This window comes from Gopherus flavomarginatus, chromosome 5, assembly GCF_025201925.1.
Source record: "Gopherus flavomarginatus isolate rGopFla2 chromosome 5, rGopFla2.mat.asm, whole genome shotgun sequence".
NCBI lineage: Eukaryota > Metazoa > Chordata > Testudines > Testudinidae > Gopherus > Gopherus flavomarginatus.
Window position 1 is genome coordinate 39770780 of NC_066621.1, and position 17763 is coordinate 39788542.

At 45.0% G+C, this 17763-nt stretch overlaps 1 protein-coding gene across 2 annotated transcripts in view; it reads right to left on the minus strand.

The window, feature by feature from the left end:
• Positions 1-17763, minus strand: part of LOC127051048 (acyl-CoA (8-3)-desaturase-like) — a 161534-nt gene continuing 143771 nt past the window's right edge. The window contains exon 14 of one of the 2 annotated variants that reach the window (XR_007774380.1): positions 1-245. The gene's annotated coding sequence lies outside the window, so the exon portion shown is untranslated. Of the gene's footprint in view, positions 246-4887; positions 5730-17763 lie in introns of those variants that run through there. The other variant, XR_007774382.1, reaches the window with a different exon arrangement.

Sequence of the window (17763 nt, forward strand, 5' to 3'; positions counted from 1 at the left end):
AAGCAATCCTGCCAAGCTCCTACTCGTATGTTAATGTGTTCTTTCTCCTTTGGATCTGTACATATGTACAATTGTATATTTTAGTGCGCATGCTACTTTCTGCTTCATGAGCTACCCATGCTTCACATGATTGAGTTTGCAGGTGATCGTCTTATAGGCTTGAGTCAAGTGGATCTTGAGGAGGATAAATTTGTGTTGGCTTCCCTCTGTCAGTTTCGGGAACCTTCACAGTAAATGTCAGAGTGCTGATGAAAGGATAAATAGAGGGTTTTGAGTGAAGTGAAGGAAGATATACATATATATCAAAATACTCTGAATACTTGGTGAGCAAGTTATTTCAAATTATGTGCATTTATGATTTATAAGCTATTAAAGCCTATAAATTTCATTTATATTTGCTTGAATATAGGCTAGTTTTTCTCACTTTCTCAATGCCTATCTAGAGATTACCAGTCTTTTTTCTGGTAAATTCTTTCCTTCTCTTTCATGCATATAGCTTGTTGTCACTCTCTGTGTCCAAGATGTTTACACAAAATTAATTAGTGGTCTTCAGGGAGACAGAGGATAGAGAAGCGAGCATGAAGAGAGATGTCTGCCTAGAAAAAAGACTGGGATTTTCTGCTTGGCAGCAGGGCCGCCCAGAGGGCGGGGGGCAAGTGGGGCAATTTGCCCCAGGCCCTGGGCTCTGTAGGGGCCCCCATGAGAATGGCTGAGGCTCCTGCCCCGGCCCTGGCCCTGGCCCTGCCACTGACCCAACCCCACCTCCGCCCCTCTCCTGGAGCCTCAACGCATCCAGGAGCGTCCCTGGACAGCTGCAGCATGGCTCGGGCGGGGCCTGAGTTCCTCCTGCTCAGAACTGTGTGGTAAGGGGGCGGGGCTGCCAGCTCCAGGCCGAGTGGATGGAGGTCAGGCCCCACTGGAGCTCGCAGCCCCGCCCCCTTACCATGCGACTCTGAGTGGGGAGTAGCTTAGGACCCGCCGGAGCCATGCTGCAGCTGTCCAGCGACCCTTCTGGATGTGCTGAGGGTCCGGGTTAAGGGGTAGCTGGGGTAAGGGGCTGGGGGGGTTGGATAAGGGGCAAGGAGTCCCAAGGACATTCAGGGGACAGGGAGGGGGTCAGATGTTGGGGGGGGCAGTCAGGGGACAGAGAATGGGAGAGTTGGATTGTGGGCATTCTGGGGGTCTGTCAGGACTCAGTGGGGGGGAGGATAGGGGTTGGGGCAGTCAGGGGACAGGGAGCAGGGTGGATTTCTGGTAAATGTTGAGGGGACAAGGAGCAGGATAGGTCAGGGATTCTGAGGGAGGGCAGGCAGTCGGGGACACGAAGTGGGTGGGGGTTGGATAGGGGTCAGGGCCAGGCTCATTCAGCAGTTTGAGGCTTGCAGAAGACCCAAGCTGTTAGCTTTTCCATTAGGGCTACCATCCTTTTCACTTCTCAAATGCCAAATTATCGTCTATATTTAATTTCAGTGCCATAGGGAGATTCATATCAGGGGAGGGTAGCTTCATTTAAAATTAGCCACTAGGGGAGGGATCACATGAAAAGAGCAATATCCTACATCACCTACCTCCTTCCCAACCCTACCAAGGGAGACCCCTCCCCCACTGCATTCCCTGAGGCTTCAGAGGGGTTAATTCAGTGGTTCTCAAACTTTTGTACTGGTGACCCCTTTCACATACCAAACCTCTGAGTACAAACCCCCCCCCTTATAAATTAAAAATACCTTTTTATATATTTAACACTATTCTAAATGCTGGAGGCAAAGCGGGGTTTGAGGTGGAGGCTTACAGCTCGCAACCCCTAGTAATAACCTCGTGACCCCCTGAGGGGTCCTGACTCCCAGTTTGAGAACCCCTGGGTTAATTTAATTTTAACACCCTGTGTCCATTCACATGCATGCGCTATTTTGAGCATTTCAGTTTTCACAACATAGGCTCATCCCAGATTCTGGAACAAGCTCAAATGCTCAGTTCCTGGAATATGTACATAAGCTATACTAAAGACAAACCCACAGTAACCGTCTCCAGTTTGTGAGGGGTCTCATGGAGCCAGTCTCTAGGAAACAGATAAATGCATGGAGGTTAAGTCCATTAATGGCTATTAGCCAGGATGGGTAAGGAATGATGTCCCTAGCCTCTATTTGTCAGAGGGTGGAGATGGATGGCAGGAGAGCAATCGCTTGATCATTACCTGTTAGGTTCACTCCCGCTGGGGCACTTGGCATTGGCCATTGTGGGTAGATAGGATACTGGGCTGGATGGACCTTTGGTTTGACCCAGTAAGGCTGTTCTTATGTTCTAAGCTAAATGAATCCAAAGTTATGGAGACAGATATGAAGCAAGGAAGCCAGCAGAGTATCAGAAACCTGGGCTCAGGCATTTGGTCACAAGCTGAGGTGGTTCAAAAGTTTTGGATATTTTTTAAGTAGAATTTTTTTTATTGTTTCTTTAAACAATCAAACACAGCAAGCAGCAAATATTTGGCCACATGCTTCTGAAACCCAGGAGCGGCGCCAGGGTTTCTGACGCCCTAGGTGGATGGCCATTTCGCTGCCCCCCGTGGGTCTGGTGGACCTACCGCAGTCATGCCGGCGGTCGGTCAGCTGCTGGAAAGCCTCCGGTGGAGCTGCCGCAGGCATGACTGCGGTAGGTCCGCCGGAGCCTTTAGACCAGCACACTGTCCGCCGAAATGACTGCGGCAGCTCCACCGGAACCTTTCCAGCAGCGGACCGTCCACCGGCATGACTGCGGTAGGTCCACCGGACCCGCGCGCTACCCCCCCGGCAAAATAGCGCCCCCCAAAAATTCTGGCGCCCTAGGCCATTGCCTAGGTCGCCTAAATGGTAGCGCTGGACCTGCTGAAACCCCAAACCATGTTCAGATTTTGGCAGACTAATTTCAGCTTTTCAATTAAAAAAACCTCAACAAATTTTGAAGGAAAGCAGACATTGGCCATGATTTTTTTCTGCTTTTTAAAAACCCCTAGTTTTCGATCCAAAAAAAGTTTTAATGGAAAATATTTGTCCAACCCTTTTAATGAGTTTTAGTACCTTTTAGCACTACCTGATTCTGAGGACCAGTGATAACTTGCAAAGAAGTTTGCTCAAAACTGGGTTTGTGCTGAGCTGCGGAAGGTTTATTTTTCCCCAGGCCGCCCATGTGGGGGGAGTAAGTGGGGCAATTTGCCCTGGGACCCAGAGGGGCCACCATGAGAATATAGTATTGTATAGTATTGCAATTTTTTTTATGGAAGGGGCCCCTGAAATTGCTTTGCCCCAGACCCCCTGAATCCTCTGGGTGGCCCTGCTTGGTGGGTTTGGAGCATGCAAGATAATATTTTATTATAGGCAGTATGCGATGTAAAAATTCTTATATAGACTTGTAAATCAGATATCATATGCATAATACATTGCATTTTTATAGTATGGCAAAAGAAAAATCCCAACAATTCATTGTTTTGTGGTGAAAATTAAATCAGACTAAACATTTGTAAATATATTTTATATATAATGTGGATAAACTTTGTATTTCCTTAATAAAATTAATCAATTTTTTTCATTTATTCACATGAAAAGAAGGATAATTTTCCTTATTTATGGTGAAAAAAAAAGTATATATCTAAAGGCACACAATTTGTTGTTGTATAGATATAGATTTTTTTTACTAGTTTCAATAAAAATTTTCTGATACTAATTTTAGTACCAATATTAGATAATTCAGCATAATTGTCTATAAAAAACCAAATCAATTTATTGGAAAAATACATCGTGCATACAATTTTCTGACGGTTTGCTTATTACCTAGGTGTAATTCATATCAATATAACTAATAGTTGAGCTTTAAGCTTGTGGGTTATTCGAATCCTATATCCTCTATTGCCTCTCATATCCTTTATTGCCATCTTATATCCTCTAAGATAGGGGTGGCCAACCTCTTCAGAAGTTAATATCCAGCTCCTTGTATAGGCACCGACTCTGGGGTTGGAGCTACAGGTGCCAACTTTCCAATGTGCTGGCGGTGCTCACTGCTCAGCCCCCAGCTCTGCCACAGGCTTTGAATCAGGAGAGAGGAACTAGTTCTAAGGAAGAACTTGCTGAAACCTCAGTGCAAACCCAATCTCTTTTTTCAACCTTTCAGATGTCAAGTAGTCAAATCCAAGTCACTGCTCTTATGTTTCAGTATGTATGACGTGTGGAGTGACACAGTCCTCCGAAATGCATTCCTCTGGTCTTCTGTGAAAGAGCCTAGAAAAGTGTACTCTAATCTGGGAGGATATGGTCAGCACATTGAAACTCACGTGATGGAGTTTCCATCCCTTGCATAGATTACTTCTGCCCATGGCTAGAACAGTCTGTGCAGGGAGCTTTCCCTGGTTGGGTCAGTATATACTCCCATAGTAATTCTGCTTTCACAGCATTGAAGTATACCCATTTTCACCTCACAAAAGGCTGGCATCTAAATTTAGACCATGGTGTCTGGGGCCTGCAGAGAGACCAAAATTTCAAAATTGAGCCTTGGGCAATTGTGACCCAGAGAAGTCAGAGACTGCTAAATGCGAGGTTTCAGCATTCTAGATTCCTAACTGAGGGTAGTAAAAGAAACCTCTTGCATGTTGTTTGGCATTGGATCCATCCTTGAGTGTTTTTCTATCATATCCAGAACAGCATGAATCTCATGGTGGGGCTACAGACCTTGATAATGCTTCGCATTCAGTAACTAGCATTTTCCTATTGTGTTCGTTTTCTGCAAACACTTTTTCCAGTGGAAATATTTCCAGTCACCCAAAAGTAACCCAGGTTGTCAGTGCACCACACTGGTGTTTAATTCCCATAGTCTGTGGACAGTTCAGTGCTCAGTTTGCTTTCATCTACGTGAAATAAATGTACTCAGAATGTTCCCTTTTGAATTGACAGCAACAGTCTGGGAAAAACTTCACGATAGATACTATCAAGGATTGTCTTGGCCGCCATCTACAGTTGCTGTGAAGAAAAACAATCTCACAGATTGTTAATGGAGTGTAAGGAACCTTCTGTTTAGTGTTGATTCACCTTACGGTTTCAGATCCCGCCTCTCTCAACTCCCCACCTATCATGCCTAGGTACCATGATGCTGGACATCTAGTAAAGAGTTTATAACATCTTATGATATTTTCCATTTATAGTGCATTATGCGCCTTTTCAAAATTAGGGGCACAATTCCCTTTGCACACTTGTGAGAATAATGAGTAAGTGGAATTAAACTGGGTAAGACTAGTGTTAGTGGGATGGGAATCAAGACATAGGTCATAATATACTAGAGAAGTAAGGTTTTTCACCCACAAAAGCTTATGCCCAAATAAATCTGTTAGTCTTTAAGGTGCCACCAGACTCCTTGTTTTTATACTAGAAGAAGGAATTCCATTGTAATATCTAATATAAAGAGAAGACACTTGTAACAGGTCATTGACACTTTCAGGTTCTACTGATCTAAAATCTATACTTTGCCTTACTTTGTAGGGACAAAACTCACCCATTTCCTGGGACTGAACTTTATCAAACAAAGAAATAAGATTAAATCTCAACCAGTTCTCTTCCTCAGGATTGGCTCATTTTAGGGTTCTTAGTGCTTAGACTACTCCAGGTCTTTTCTGCCGCAGATACAAGACATTTCCATCAGGGCCGAACATACTTTTTTCCCTTTTACTGCATCTAGGCTTCATATTGCTGGCAGGGTCTATTTCCAGGAGAGACCTGTGATGTTATCATAGAATCATAGAATATTAGGATTGGAAGAGACATTGGGAGGTGATCTAGTCCAACCCCCTGCTCAAAGCAAGACCATCCCCAACTAAATCATCCCAGCCAGGGCTTTGTCAAGCCTGACCTTAAAAACCTCTAAGGATGGTGTCATAAACAGATAGTTAAGGGTTAATGTCTCTTTTACCTGTAAAGGGTTAAGAAGCTCAGTAAACCTGGCTGACACCTGACCAGAGGAGCAATAGGGGGACAAGATACTTTCAAATCTTGGTGGAGGGAAGTCTTTTGTTTGTGCTTTTTGTTTTGTTCGTTGTTCGCTCTCGGGACTGAGAGGGACGGGACATCAATCCAGGCTCTCCAAATGTTTCTGAATCAGTCTCTCGTGTTTCAAACTTGTAAATAATTAGCCAGGCAAGGCGTGTTAGTCTTATGTTTCTTTTCTCAACTTGTAAATGTTTCTTTTTGCTGGAAGGATTTTACCTCTGTTTGATGTAACTTTGAACCTAAGGCTAGAGGTGTTTTCTCTGGGCTATATAAATCTGAGTACCCTGTAAAGCATTTTCCATCCTGATTTTACAGAGATAATTTGGTACCTTTTCTTTCTTTAATTAAAAGCTTTCTTTTTAAGAACCTGATTGATTTTTCCTTGTTTTAAGATCCAAGGGGATTGGATCTGGACTCACCAGGGATTGGTGGGGGGAAAGGAGGGGGGATAGCTAATTTCTCCTTGTTTTAAGATCCAAGGGGATTGGATCTGGACTCACCAGGGACTGGTGGGGGGAAAGGAGGGGGATGGTTAATTTCTCCTTGTTTTAAGATCCAAGGGGTTTGGATCTGTGTTCACCAGAGAACTGGTAAAGTCCCTCAAGGCAACCCAGGGAGGGGACGAAGTTTTGGGGGGACAGAGAGTGCCCCAGACACTGGAATTCTGGGTGGTGGCAGTGTATACCAGATCTAAGCTAGTAATTAGGCTTAGAAGTGTCCATGCAGGTCCCCACATTTGTACCTTAAAGTTCAGAGTGGGGAAAGAAACCTTGACAGATGGAGATTCCACCACCTCCCTAGGTAACCCATTCCAGATCTTCACCACCCTCCCAATGAAAAAGATTTTCCTAATATCCAACCTAGACCTCCCCCACTGCAACTTAAGACCATTGTTCCTTGTTCTGTCATCTGCCACCACTGAGAACAGCTGAGCTTCGTCCTCTTTGGAACCCCCATTCAGGTAGTTGAAGGCTGCTATTAAATCCCCCCACTCTTCTCTTTGCAGACTAAATAACCCCAGTTCCCTCAGCCTCTCCTCATAAGTCATATGCTGCAGCCCCCTAATCATTTTTGTTGCCCTCTGCTGGACTTTCTCCAATTTGTCCACATCCTTTCTGTAGCGGGGGGACCAAAACTGGATGCAATACTCCAGATGTGGCCACACCAGTGCCAAATGGAGGGGAATAATCACTTCCCTCAATCTTCTGGCAAAGCTCCTATTAATACAGCCCAATATGCCGTTGGCCTTCTCAGCAATGAGGGCACGCTGCTGACTCATATCCAGCTTCTCGTTCACTGTAATCCCGAGGTCCTTTTCTGCAGAACTGCTGCTTAGCCAGTTGTCCCCAGCCTGTAGCGGTGTATGAGATTCTTCCTTCCTAAGTGCAGGACTCTGCACTTGTCCTTATTGAACCTCATCAGATTTCTTTTGGCCCAATCCTCCAGTTTGTCTAGGTCACTCTGGATCCTATCCCTACTCTCAAGCATATGTACTTCTCCCCCTATCTTAGTGTCATCTGCGAACTTGCTGAGGGTGCAATTAATCCCATCATCCAGATCATTGATAAAGATAATTGATGAAGAAAACTCGCCCCAGGATGACCCCTGGGGCACAACTCTTGATACTGGCTGCCAACTAGACATAGAGTCGTTGGTCACTACTCGTTGAGCCCGACAATCTAGCCAGCTTTCTATCCACCTTATAGTCCATTCATCCAATCCATACTTTTTTAACTTGCTGGCAAGAATACTGCATGAGGGCTGATTTGAACACAGGCTGATTTTAGTCTTGGTGGTGACAGATCAATATAAGGAAAGTGGCCTCTTTCCATACTCTGCCATTACAATATTTCCATCACTTTTAAATAACATGTTCCTGTGATATTAACAAACTGGCTACCAGTTTCACAGTGTTTTGAGATACGATGAAATTACCTCCTCTCATCTTTACCATACATTGAAAAAAAACCCTCAGTGTTATTAGGAGGCTAAAAAACTTCATGTTTATGCACAAAAGTTTGAGCTTTAAGATAAAATCATTCCTGTGATGCTCACAGGCTCCTCTCTTCTACAAAACTAATACAGATTTTGCAATACTAGTTAATAACTGGAGTTTGCCAGAAGGAAACTAGTGCCCTGCAGATACTAATAGCTATGTCCATCCAAAGTGTTGGACTATCACAGCCTGGAAAACCTCCATCTGTCTCACCTCTTCCTCTGTCCCTTTACAAAGAGAAGTGAAAGTGAATCATTCACACTTTCCCCATCCATCTTTCGACACAGCTGATCCAACCTCCTTCACTCTAACCTCCAAAACATGTTCAACTCTCTTGTCCTAACACTTTGTCAAGGCCTAATCGCCCTGTGGCGTTTTCACATGGAAGTGGTCTCAGTTCTAGTTTTCTGAGTCTTCCAAGTTTTTTCAGGCTGATCCATTCAAGACTTTGGCTTCCCAGGCCCAGATGTGCCCCAGGAGGCATTACTCACATTTTTGACCCTGGAGAAGCCCTCATGGTCACCACAAGATTTGCAGATTGCCTGCGCAGTCGAGACAGGCTAGTTTGAAAAATCCCAAGATAGGTTTTTTTGTTTGTTTTGGTTTTTATTAAAGGAAAGTGCTTGTTGGGGAAAGAAGTGGGGGCTGTACTCCAAATTTCAAACAACAGCTCAAATTTGATTCAAAATTGAACTTCAGTTCAAACCATCTATTTTTCTCCTCTGGTTCACTCCTCCTTAGTGTATGGAGTCTGTGAAGTATACTTAAATGCAATGTAGAGCAAAAATTGGATCTTTAAGTTATTATCATTGTGATGAAGTATCCTCTGGATTCTGAGAACTATGTGGGTTTTAGAGTTGATTGCAGACATGTTTAACATTTTTTGAAATATGTGGGACAACCCACACACTTAGAATTAAACGTAAGTGTTTGCAGGATAGGGTCCTTAGTATGAAAGTGTGAGGTGGGAGGGAGCACCTGTGAATTTATAAGTAATTTCTAATGAGGAAAAAGAAGTACCCCAAGTATAACACTGAGTCTGAGCAACGCTTGTAGAACAGAAAGAGAAGGTAAGTAGTACACTTTTCAAGGAGTTCAAGAAGGAAGAGAAAATACCTAGACCCTGCTGTGCTTAGAATAGCAGAAAGCCCACATCTACTTATCCAGAACCTTGAGTGATGCCCTATTTAATCAAGCTTCCCCAACAAATATTGTCAGATATTTACTGACATAGAAATTACCATACTTGATCAGAGCAGTGGTCCCGCTAGTCCATCATCCTGCCTCTTAGTGGCCAGTCAGGTAGAAGGTAGAAGAAACCCCATAGTAGGACAATTACTGAATAACTTGCTCGTAAGGGAAGTTTCATCCCAACCATATCAATTAGTGGTTGGCTAATGTGCTGAAGCTTGGGGGTTTCCATCCTCTTTTGAACACTGTTCCCTTTTATAAAGCCAGCGAGGGAGCCGGTTCAGTAGCATAAAACATGCTGAATAAATCATTCAATGGGAAATGGTTACAATGTCATGAATAATGTAGTACATGACTATAGTGGGAAAGGGAGCGGGCTCTTGTATCTTATGAAGAAAGCTCTGGTACGTGTCTTCCTCTTTTACTAGTTTATTACTGTGAACACTCCTGAACTCTGCAGCTAAGACCTGATGCCTTTGTTAAGGAGCTATAACAATGATCAGCGCAGTCCTCAGGGAAAAAATGCACCTGCACTTTTAAGGATTATTTCTTCATTTCTACAATTTAACACTTTTTCCTGCTTCTTAAAACAATAGGGCATTCATGTATTTTTGTCAAATGCAGAATAAATTAGTTAGAAGTTAGGCCGTGCTAGTTGTGTCTCGCAGTTCACTTCAGTGATTGATTGTGGAACCTGTGTGTAGAGGGAAGGGGAGTTTGGGCCTGAGTCTGAGCCTGGGCTTACAGTGCAGTGCAGACAGGCCCTAAGTTCCTTTTCCATGGTCACACAGGAAGATGTCGACTGAGCAAGAAATTGAAACTGGGGTCTCCAGAATCATGGTCGAATCCCTCCACTGTTAGACCATCCTTACTCTACTGCTTGAGCTAATTTCTCACCTTCAGCTGACGTGACTGGTGCCAGTGAGACAGACATGGCGCCAGAGTCTTGAGCAAAGCAATAAAAAAGGGGTGGCTCCCCCTACCACAGCAGAGCAGGCTAGAAAATGCAAGCATCAATCCCATCACCGCTCTGATACAAAGCAAGCACTCTATCATTTGAGCTAATCCACCTGAAAAAAAAAAAAAGGCCCTAATCTGATGTCATCTCATTGCAGCCTGTTGCTTGTATCTGAAATGGCTGTAGGAGGTGTCTTTCTCTAGGGCTGGCTAACTCAGACTGTGATGCTACTAACATCAATATTGTAGGTTTGAGTCTCTATGCTGGTTACTATCTACCTGACCTGTAGACAGGCTTTGGTCTCTAGTTCTTGCTCTTGTCCATGACTGCTATGGGCAAAGGGCCAAAAGAAGGAGGTGGCCCAAGTGAGAGCTGTTCCCCAGCTCCTAGAGAGCCCTGACCTGCCCATGTTGTTCCAGAGGCCATATAGTACCCTCAGCGGCCTGTTGCTCCTCTCCAAAATGACCAAGAGAGCAGCACTTCTGGTGGGCCAGCTAGTTCAGTAGAGTGTGGTTCTAGTGACCCCTGCAAAATCCCACTGCCTCCAGTCTTGTTCTCCATGACCTCCAAGGAAATGGTGACTACATCCAGCCTTGCTCTCCATGACACTGTATAACCCCACTGCCTCCAGATTCACCCTTATTGACCCCTTCCATGACTATAGCTTTCTCCAAATATTTATTTGTTGACCCATTTTTTGGTTCCCACTACATAAAGCTTCACCCTCAGTCTGTAAGCAAGGATTGGCCTGTCTCCCAAGGTCTGCTCCCAAGGTCTGTGAGAATGAGGGATCGTCCTTCAGGAAAGGTTGTACAGTCCTTGCTTACAGACAGCCTCCCAACCTGAAGCAAATACTCAACAGCAACTACACATCACACAACAAAAACACCAACCCAGGAACCAAACCCTGCTACAAACCCTAGTGCCAACTCTGTCCACATATCTATTCAAGGGACGCCATCACAGGACTAACCACATCAGCGACACCATCAGGGGCTCATTCACCTGCACATCTACCAATGTTATATATGCTATCACGTGCCAGCAATGCCCCTCTGCCATGTACATTGCCCAAACCGGATAGTCTCTATGCAAAAGAATAAATGGCCACAGATCAGACATCAAGAATTATAACATTCAAAAACCAGTCAGAAAACACTTCAACCTCCCTGGACACTCAATAACAGACTTAGAAGTGGCAATTCTTCAACAAAAAAAACTTCAAAAACAGACTCCAATGAGAAATTGCAGAACTGGAATTAATTTGCAAACTGGACACCATCAAATTAGGCCTGAATAAAGACTGGGAGTGGATGAGTCACTACAAAAACTAAAACCTAATTTCCACATGCTAATTTCCCCCTACTCACACCTTCTTATCAACTGTTTGAAATGAGCCACCATGATTACCACTACAAAAGTGATTTTTTGTCCTTTTCATGTACTGTTATATATTTCTTCCTACTGTATTTTCCACTCCGTGCATCTGATGAACTGGGTTTTAGCCTACAAAAGCTTATGCCCAAATAAATTTATTTGTCTCTAAGGTGCCACAAGTACTCCTCATTGTTTTTTCTGATACAGACTAACATGGCTACCACTCTGAAATGTAGGCAAAGTTAATGAGGCCATTGTCAGCAACTTGCATTGGTGTACTAAGGACCTCTGCTTATTTATTCTGAGTAGTGGTGGAGGTCATTTGAAAAGTGAAATTAACACACACAAATTCATTTGGAGTTTACATAATGTAAAGTAAAGATCATATTTTATTTGACTTCACAGAGTGCAAATAAGTCTGGTCCTGACTACCCTAAGGCCTGGTTTACACTTGCAAGTTTTTTTTGCCAAAAGGCAGCTTTTGGCAATGAAACAGCAGAGGAGTACACACTGCAAAGTCACTTTTTGCCATGAAACTCCTCAGTTGCATCGCTATAATAAAACCACCTTGAGGAAAGTGAAAAGACTTTTTATGCAAAGGTTTTAACAAAACCACCTCAAGGAGAGTGATAAGGCTTTTTGTGCAAAGGTTTTATCGCCAAAGTGCCAGTGTAAATACCTTGCTTGCTTTTATCTTTGTAACTGGCATCCAGGGGTTCCCACATGCCTGCAGTGACCACTCTGCTCATTGTTTTGAACTCAGCAGTCCTGCAGGCATGCACTCCTCCCCTTTCAAAGCTCCATTCTGACAGCCAATGCTGTGCTGCTCTGCTCCGGAAAACAAAGAGCTATCAGGGGTTGATGTCTGGGTTTCCCCCTCCCCTGCCTCAGGACTGGTTGCTTTTGGCAGCTGTCTGAACTTAGGAGACAGCATGCTGCTCTCCCTGAACACACACTGTCTGTCTCTGCCCCTCTCTCCCTTACACACACGTTCCCTGTCGTACACTCTTCCCCCCATCCCATATCAGTTGAAAAGCAGATGACAATCTAGTAGGATGCCCATGGAACCATGGGATTGAGAAACCTGCATCATGTGACACTGTCCTTGCCCCATGAGGCACTGCAAACCCTTCCCAAAACACCCTGCTGCCATTTGTATGGTGGGATAGCTACCACAGTGCACTGCTTTCTGAGTTGTTGCTAGTGTGGATGCGCTCTAGTGACACAAGGAGCTGGTTAGCACACGCAACAATCATTTTAATTAAAGCTCTTTAATAAAAATGGTATAACTTTTGGCAAAAAAACTTGGCAGTGTAGATGTAGCCTTAGGATCTTCCACCCTGGAAAAGAGAAAGAAAAACTCCTGCCTACCATCTCATAGCTACTTTGATCTTAATTCAGCAAGGTACTTAAGCACCTTTGAAGTCAATGGGATTTTAGCATATTCTTATGTGCTTTCTTGAATCAAGAGTTCTGTTTTCAAGGAGTCTTGAAAAGAAGCAGTCAGTGCAGAAGAAGTCTATATTTACTAGCTAATCTAACTGCACCAAAGAGAGTCTCTCTGAGAACTGATCTGTCCCTTCCCCTGGATATTTCCTGAAACAAGCAGCAAAGAAGACTCTCTCAGAATGCCGAGGGAATTGGCTGATGTGATTGCAGAGCCATTGGCCATTATCTTTGAAAACTCGTGGGGATCAGGGAAAGTCACGGACAATTGGAAAAAGGCAAATATAGTGCCCACCTTTAAAAAAGGGAAGAAGGAGAACCTGGGGAACAACAGACCAGTCAGCCTCACCTAAGTCCCTGGAAAAATCATGGAGCAGGTCCTCAAGGAAACCATTTTGAAACTTGGAGGAGAGGAAGGTGATCAGGAACAGTCAACATGGATTAACCAAGGGCACGTCATGCCTGACCAACCTGATTGCCTTCTATGATGAGATAATTGGCTCTGTGGATATGGGGAAAGCAGTGGACATAATATATCTTGACTTCAGCAAAGCTTTTGATACGGTCTCCCACAGTATTCTTGCCAGCAAGTTAAAAAAGTATGGATTGGATGAATGGACTATAAGGTGGATAGAAAACTGGCTAGATTGTTGAGCTCAATGTCTAGGGATCAATGGCTCGATGTCTAGTTGGCAGCCAGTATCAAGTGGAGTGCCCCAGGGCTTGGTCCTAGGGCTGGTTTTGTTCAACAACAGGATGGATGGCTGAAGAGAGATCACTTGATCATCACCTGTTAGGGTTACTCCCTCTGGGATACCTGGCATTGGTCACTGTCAGTAGACGGGATACTGGGCTGGATGGACCTTTGGTCTGACCTAGTATTGTCATTCTTATGTTCTTAACAGCTTTATTGATGATCAGGATGATGGGATGGATTGCACCCTCAGCAAATTTGCAGATGACACTAAGCTGGGGGGAGAGGTAGATGTGCTGGGGGGTAGGGATAGTGTCCAGAGTGACCTGGGCAAATTGGAGGACTGGGCCAAAAGAAATCTGATGAGGTTCAACAAGGACAAGTGCAGAGTTCTGCACTTAGGAAGGAAGAATCCCATGAACGCTACAGGCTGGGGACTGACTGGCTAAGCAGCAGTTCTGCAGAAAAGGACCTGGGGATTACAGTGAATGAGAAGCTGGATATGAGTCAGGAGCATGCCCTTGTTGCCAAGAACGCTAACGGCATATTGGGCTGCATTAGTAGGAGCATTGCTAGCAGATCGAGGGAAGTGATTATTCCCTTCTATTTGGCACTGGTGTGGCCACATCTGGAGAACTGCATCCGGTTTTGGGGCCCCCACTACACAAAGGATGTGGACATATTGGAGAGAGTCCAGCAGAGGGCAATGAAAATAATCAAGGGGGCTGGGGCACATGACTTATGAGGAGAGGCTGAGGCAACTGGGCTTGTTTAGTCTGCAGAAGAGAAGAGTGAGGGGGGATTTGATAGCAGCCTTCAGCTACCTGAAGGGGGTGTGACGTTGCAGTCTATATGATTTTATAAAAATATGCTAATGAGTGAATATAATGTAACTGAATATGCTTCATGCAAAAGGTCTCTTGTGAGGTATCATAACAAAGCTTATGATTTACTGAGTGTGATTATCCTATATGTATAAATGTACCACTCTTGTATCTGAACCTAAAAATATGAACTATAACTCTGAGGGCCTATTATAATTATGCAAAGTGTGGGCCATTAATGGTGGTTTGGAATCTTGATGACTCCCATTAACCAGGACAATTGACTGCAGATGGCTCTGTTTTATCTGTAAGACTTCCTGTATATGTGTGTGCTGGCAAGTGAGTAATGAAGTCTTGCAGTGACATGTGATCATGTCACCTGAACTGGAATCCATCTATAACCTAGTGCTTTTCCATTGAGAAGGGGCAGGAGGGGAGGAACCCAGAGGGACAAAGGATTCCTGCCTTATGCAAAAGATATATAAATGGATGGAACAGAACAAAGGGGGGGCATCATGAAGAATCCCCTAGATACTACCTGAGCTGGAACAAGAGCTGTACCAGGGGAAAGAATTGTGCCCAGGTCTGGAAGGTGTCCAGTCTGAGGAAAAAACTTACTGAAGCATCTCTAAGAGTGAGATTATCTGTATTCAATTTGATTAGACATGGATTTGCGTGTGTTATTTTATTTTGCTTGGTAATTCACTTTGTTCTGTCTGTTGCTACTTGGAACCACTTAAATCCTGCTTTCTGTATTTAATAAAATCACATTTTACTTATTAACTCAGAGTATGTGTTAATACCTGGGTGGGCAAACAGCTGTGCATATCTCTCTATCAGTGTTATAGAGGGCAAACAAAGAGGGAAAAGGATAACTCAGTGCAGGGGTCAGCAACCTATGGCATACGTGCCGAAGGTGGCACAGGAGCCAATTTTTCATGGCATGTGGGGCGAGCTGGGCTGCTCAGCCCGCTGCTGCTCTGGGATTCCCACTTGCCAGCCAGGGTCCCTTCTGCCACAGCCCCACTCAGGACCTGCTGCTGGCCTGGTGGAAAGAACCCCATGCTAGCAGTGGGCTGAGACCCCAGCTGGCAAGGAGCAGGTGGTGTAAACCCCAGAGCGGTGGAGGTCAGCCCACGGCTGCTTCGGGGTTCTGGCTGCTGGCCGCTTGCCAGGCAGGGTCCCCTCCGCAGCCCCACTCACCTTGCTTCCAGTTGGAGTTCCAGTGCAGCCTCCCTGCCAGACAGGGTCCAGGCTTCTGGCCCTGCTCAGCCCTACCACCGCCAGCTCCACTCACCTCAGCTGCCGATCTGGGGTTCCAGCCGCTGACCTCCTGCCAGCTGGTTATCAGCTTATAACTCAGAAGCCTGTGTGCAGCTTAAAGTATCTAAATAGGTGCCACCAGACATTGGAAAACTCAGCAAGGAAAAGCAAGGGCAAGGATCACACTAAACTAATAAGATCTGCATTTTAATTGAATTTTAAATAAAGCTTCTGAAACGTTTTGAAAACCTTGTTTACTTTATATATAACTGTAGTTTGGTTATACAGTATAGACTTATAGAAAGACCTTCTAAAAAACGTTCAAATGTATTACTGGCACCCGAAGCCTTAACTTAGAGTGTATACACGAAGACTTGGCATACCACTGCTGAAAGGTTGCCAACCCCTGGTTCAGTGGTTTGAGCATTAGCCTGCTAAACTCAGTGTTGTGAGTTCAACCTTTGAGGGGGCCATTTAGGGAACTGGGGAAAAAAATCTGTACTTGGTCCTGCTGCAAAGGCAGGGGACTAGACTTGATGAACTTTCAAGATCCTTTCCAGTTCTATGAGATCAGTATATCTCCATTAAAAAAAAATTATAAGTTTACCCTGTATAAGCTTTATACTAGGTAAAACAGCTTTATTTGGGTTTAGACCCCACTGGGAGTTGGGCATCTGAGTGTTAAAGAAAAGGACACTTCTGTTAGCTGCTTTCAGGTAAGCCTACAGCTGTTAGGGGACATGGTTCAGACCTGGGTCTGTGTTTGCAGCAGGCTTGAGAGTCTGGCTCAAACCAGGCAGGGCACTGAAGTCCTAAGCAAACAGGGCAGGGAAAGCAGGGGCAGAAGTGGTCTTGGCACATCAGGTGGCAGTTCCCAAGGGGGGGTTCTGTGATCCAACCCATCACAGGGGGGTTCCAAAGAGGATGGAGCTCAACTGTAGTCAGTGGTGGTAGATAACAGAATGAGGAGGAATGATCTCAAGTTTCAGTGGGGGAAGTCTAGGTTGGATATTAGGAAAATCTATTTCACTAGGATAGTGGTGAAGCACTGGAATGGGTTACCTAGGGAGGTGGTGGAATATCCATCCTTAGAGGTTTTAGAGGCCCTGCTTGACAAAGCCCTGGCTGGGATGATTTAGTTGGTGTTGGTTTTGATTTGAGAAGGGGGTTGGACTAGATGACCTCCTGAGGTCTCTTCCAACCCTAATCTTCTATGATTTCTTGTAGAACAAAGTGGGAACGTGATACTTATCCCCATCAATGTCTCAGCATGGAGCCTTGGTACTGAATTTAAGGCCTTGTCGACACTACAAAGTTTTGTCGGCAAACATTATGCCGCTTTAATTAAAATTGCTGTTGCATGTCCACACTATGATCCTTGTGTTGGCAAAGTGCATCCAGAGTAGCAGTTCTTGCATCGACACAGAGAGCAGTGCTCTGTGGTAGATATCCCACTATGCAACTGGCTGCAGGGTGCTTTGAGAAGGGTTTGCAATGCCTCATGGGGAAGCCACAGAGTCACATGCTGCAGGTTTCTCAATCCCATCATTCCATGGGCATCCTAGTAGATTGTCAGCCCCTTTTTCTACTGAAGCATCTGGGGGGGGGGAGAATGGAGTGGGGTGTATGTTGAGGGGGGGAAGACAGCAAGCTGACCAACCTATCCTGAGGCAAGTGGAGGGGGACTCCTCTCCCCACCTCTGCCTCTGGTTCTGCTTGGCACAGCAGTGTCTCCCAAAGCAGCACGCTCTGCCTGCCTATGGTTCTGTGATTCCCTCTGAGTTTTCCCACAGCCTCCTCAGCTGCCAGGAGTAGCACCCTGAGCAGCTCTGTGAGCTCTCCATGCTGAGCAATGTCAAAGCACCACAGCAGTCTCCCCCCGCCCCACCCCACCCACAGCAGCAGGCTGTCTGCTGCTGTGTGTCTAGTGCAGGGCAGAACAGGAGCATTCCAATGATTTGCTCTTTGTTCGCCAAAGGGAGCAACACACTCAGCTGTCAGATACTTCCTGGAGC